We start from the raw sequence: 4,806 nt of genomic DNA, 5'->3' as shown, positions 1-4,806 counted from the left end.
TCGTCCGACTCGCATTCATCGTCGACCTCCAAAGAGGGGTTGCATTCACGGGGTGACTCACCACGTACACCCGCAACATCTAGTGTTGCGGAAAAGATGATATTACGGCAGACGAAACGTCTGCTGCAAGAGACAATAATGCGTCGCCCGCGGCTACATGTACCGCAGCCAAAGGTTCCGCACTATTCGCAAACCGCATGGACTTGTTAACCAAAGCGATAGAATTGAAAATTATGGTTTTAACCAATCAACATCGTTTTCAATTAAGTGGTCTCATAGTGACCACTTTATTCAATGACAGACAGAGTGATTGTCATTTAAGGGAGGAGTGATGTAACGAGGTATGTCGTTTTATGTAATTAACACTTAAAGGTTGTTAACTAATGTATTATTGAAAAAGTAGATAATAATATGAGAATATTACTTTACATAGTAATATTCGGAAAGCTTATCCATTACGGCAATATATCTACCTGCTCCGCGGTCCAGTCAGCACTGGACGCGCGCAAAGAGAGAGACAGATAAGACTTTATTCCATGTTTTGTATTAGTTTATAATTAGTTAGTTAGTATTAAATAGATAGAAGCAGAAGAGCTTAAATATATTAAACACACTTTATTTTTAACTCTTTTTAAAGCAAGAGTTTTAAAGAGAGTCTTCCTCTGCACGTACTTGTAACGGGGTGTATCGTTACATGAAATTAACAATAAAAGATTGTTAATTAATATTATCCAAAAGGTAGATAATATTTGGAGGAAATTACTTTAAATAGTAATTTCCTGAATTCTTATCCATAAATAGGTATAGACCATTATGTCTATTTATTCCGCAGACTAATCAGCTGTAGAAGTAATCAAAGAGAGTTACGAGATAAGATAGATAAGAATTCATTTACATGTTTAGTATTAGTTTATAGTTAAGACAATATTTACAAAGATAGATTAACAAGACACTTAACTATATTAATACAGTTTTGATTTTACCCTCTCAAGTTAACTTGTCTTAAGAGAAGTCTTCCTCTGCACGTACAGTGTACGTCACCTAACGTAAGGCACCACTCGCAACTGAAGCAGTGTGAAGTGGACTTGTACTGAAACAGTACAAGTCGTAGTGCCCCATTACAGCTTCAGAACAAGTCCAATACGCACTGCTTCAGTGCGAGTGTTGCCTCACGTCACTTCTAGTACACTGGTACGTGCAGAGGATGGTGTAACGGGCTAGAGTTGCCCTAATGTTACACAGTCCCCATTAAGTACATTTGGTACTTAAGGGGATGGTCAATTACTAAATAATAGTAATTAGACCCAACACTCGGGTGTGGTGCACATTTGTGACCAACCCTTGTGGATGTGATGCACATGGGTGCATTCACATTAGGAGGGATGACGCCCAGCGTCATCCATGATGACGGCTAGCGTCATCAGTTACGCGAGGTATCTATAAAGATACGCTCGCAATACATATTAAATGATATCTATAGAGATATCATTTTAATTGGTAAAAATAGGTATTTGTATTTAATTCTATTAAATATAAATCAGTCTGAAATTTACTACCTACTTGGTAAGTGCGCACGAGGAGACGGATTACCGCTCCCGTGACGTCACTTCACCAGAGTTCTTAGTGTGTTGGGTGAGGTCGCTTGCGCGCCCACCACAACTACCTCACTGCACGCAAGAGAAGCAGGTGCAAACCGCTTCCTCGCTGTGCTAGGGTGTGTGCTAAGTAGAGCGTGGCCGCATTACGACGTGCCCGCCTATACGGAGTATGGTCACGTCTGATGCGAACATTGTTTAATGAGCTGGGCATATTTCGATGATATTTTTGTCTTTTCTCGTACAGTAGAACCCCTCTAAAGTAATACTCTTAGGACCGAAAAGTAATATTACTTTATGCGTTTTATTACTTTAGATGCCAACCTCTTCTCTCCAGAAAATTTTCGTTTAGGAAGCTCAATGTGCAGCTGACGCATTACCTAACCCTAACCCTCGACGTGAAGCTTCAACTTTGACACTTTAACTTAACTAAAATATTTATAAGAAGTACAGAACGGGAACGGCAAATCTAAACGTCTAAGCAAGAACTGCAAACTTAACACAAAAAATGGCGAAAGCACACCTGAAGGTTGCTCATGCTCCTATCACTAATGAAATCCGCATAGCTATCAGTAAAAGGAAGCGTGATACCAGTGGAACACAGAAGGATATTGCACAATGGGTGGTAGAGAAATTTGGCATGACTGTCAGTCAAGCTGCGATTTCCAAGATTCTCAAGCAGCAGGAGCACTGGATCTCCCAAGGTGAAAAAGCTGGTGCAGGAGACGGAGCAAAATTAGTATGGATGCGAAGCGTCAGAAGACTGTAGAATACCCTCTCATGGAAGAGGCACTTTACAAATTTGTGCGAACTTACGAAGATGTCATGGATCTCTCGGGTGAACTTTCTAAAGAAAAGGGGAGGATTTTTTTGGAGAGACTGTACCCCGATCAAGACACAAATACGTTTCAATTCTCCAATGGCTGGTTGAACAGGTTCAAAGCTCGATATGGAATCAAAGAGCGAGTGAGACATGGAGAGAGCGGTTCGGTTAACATGGAGATACTCGAGCAATCCTTACCCGCAATTCGAGAAGTTTTGGATCAGTATGAATGGAAGGATATCTACAATATGGATGAAACGGGTTTGTTTTACCGACTTCAGGTATGTCGGGGCCAGTTGAAATCACTTTGGAAGCAACTTCAAATACTAAAATTTATTGCCTCCTCACTTTAGGCTGATCGTTCACTTGCAACGAAGCAACTGGAGGGCCGCAAGCAGCACAAGGAACGGCTAACTTTTGTTGTTTGTGCCAACGGAGATGGCTCAGATCGTGTCCCACTTTGGGTGATTGGGAAATACTTGAATCCCCGTTGTCTCAAAAATATCAATCGTCAGAACCTTGGCTGCCACTACAGGGCAAACCCGAAGGCTTGGATGAACAGTGTATTGTTTTTGGAATGGCTACAATGGTTTAATCGGAGGATGGGGAGAAGACAGGTGCTGCTGATTATGGACAATTGTCCTGCTCATGTTCCAATTGACAGCTTGCCGGAGCTGGCCAATGTTAAAATCCTTTACCTGCCGCCCAACACAACTTCCCGAATTCAGCCTTGTGATGCAGGCATTATTCGAACTTTGAAGGCCTTTTACAGGAAAATTTTCAATCGCAACTTGCTAAGAGCATTGGAGCTGGATGAAACACTTGACAATGTGGAAGCGCATAAAAAAGTGGATGTTTTGAAGGCGATGGTGTGGGCTGTGGAGGCCTGGAATATGGTGACCAAGGAAACTATTCGTAATTGTTTTAATCACTGCAAAATTCGGACATCAAGCTTGAACATCCAAGTTCCTGCTAGGGCGACCGAACCCCCCGCAAATGTTGCAGATGACCTGATGTTACATAATGATCAACTGTACCGCAATCCAATGGACATCAACGCCATCCTCAACAACCCCTTGGAGAGAGAGGTCGCCTATAGTCCTGACGTAGAAGACATTGTGGCAGTAACAATGGAAGAACATGGATTGTCTTTGCCTGTAGAAGTGGAAGGAGGGATTCCCGATGCGGATGATAGCGAAGTGCCAGCCCCCGTGAAAGCCAAGGACGTCCTTGATGCAATAAGGTTGTGTAAACTGTACTTCATGCAGAGGGAGTGTGATACTTCCACGACTCACAGGAAACTGAATGAAGTTTTGGACGATTTTGAAAGGATACAGATTACTGGAAAGAAGCAAGTCACTCTCCATCGATTTCTCTCAAAAGCGGCAAAAAAAGTATAGTTATTTGAAAAAAAAATATTTTTAGATACAACTTAATATATTACTTTTGGGGTATGTGTCTACTAATAGTGGGACTTTAAAAAATATTACTTTATTACTTTGGCAAAATATTACTTTAACCTTAAGTCCCAACTCGGGACCACGAAATTTTATTACTTAGGACGTATTATTACTTTAGAGTGTATTACTTTAGAGGGGTTCTACTGTACAATGAAGGACCACGCTACACACTTGAGGGCGATATGTGACGTACTGCGCATAGCAAAACAGTACGCTCGAATATCAAAATGTTCATTTGGTCGCAAATAAATTGCATTTTTAGGGCATATGATTTCCAAAGATGGGCTCAAGTTGATCCGAGGAAAACTGTCTTAATCTCAACCTTCCAGGCATCGACTTGTCAGAAAGAGTTAATAAGTCTTCTCGAACTCGCTGGGTAGTATCGTCGATTGATCTGCAATTTTGCACGGATCGCACGTCCGCGTACATCGCTAACTAAGCAGGATGTTCCATGGAGTTGGGGGGGGCAATCCCTTACGATCTTATAAAGCGCTGGAACAAGCACCATAGTAGACGCCAACACTCAAGCTGCCCGATTTAGAAGACATTTGTCGTGTCCACGGATGCATCCGAATACGGCATGGAAGGCATCCTGTTGAAACGGAGCAACAACAATGACCACGCCATTGCCTATTGCTCTAAGCACTTCGTCCCGCATGAATTCAAATGGCCGTCTCATATAAAAGATCTGCTCGCGATAAAAAGGGCAATGAAGAAATGGCGACCATATCTACCCAGCCGACGTTTTGAGGTGTATACATAACTCGGCGTGTAATGGATGTTGCATCACCTAAAGGTATCTCCAAAGATGCTGACATTTCGCCATTCGACTTTATCTTGCATAATGTACAAGTCAGTCGAATACCGTAGCTGATGCTCTGTCTTGTCCTCCCGTTCCCGAAGCAATGGACGACGTGGGACAAGTCCG

This window comes from Bremia lactucae, linkage group LG10 (genome assembly GCF_004359215.1).
Source record: "Bremia lactucae strain SF5 linkage group LG10, whole genome shotgun sequence".
NCBI classification, from domain to species: Eukaryota; Oomycota; class Peronosporomycetes; order Peronosporales; family Peronosporaceae; genus Bremia; species Bremia lactucae.
The sequence above is the reverse complement of the archived record's forward strand: the minus strand, read 5'-3'. Positions refer to the sequence as shown.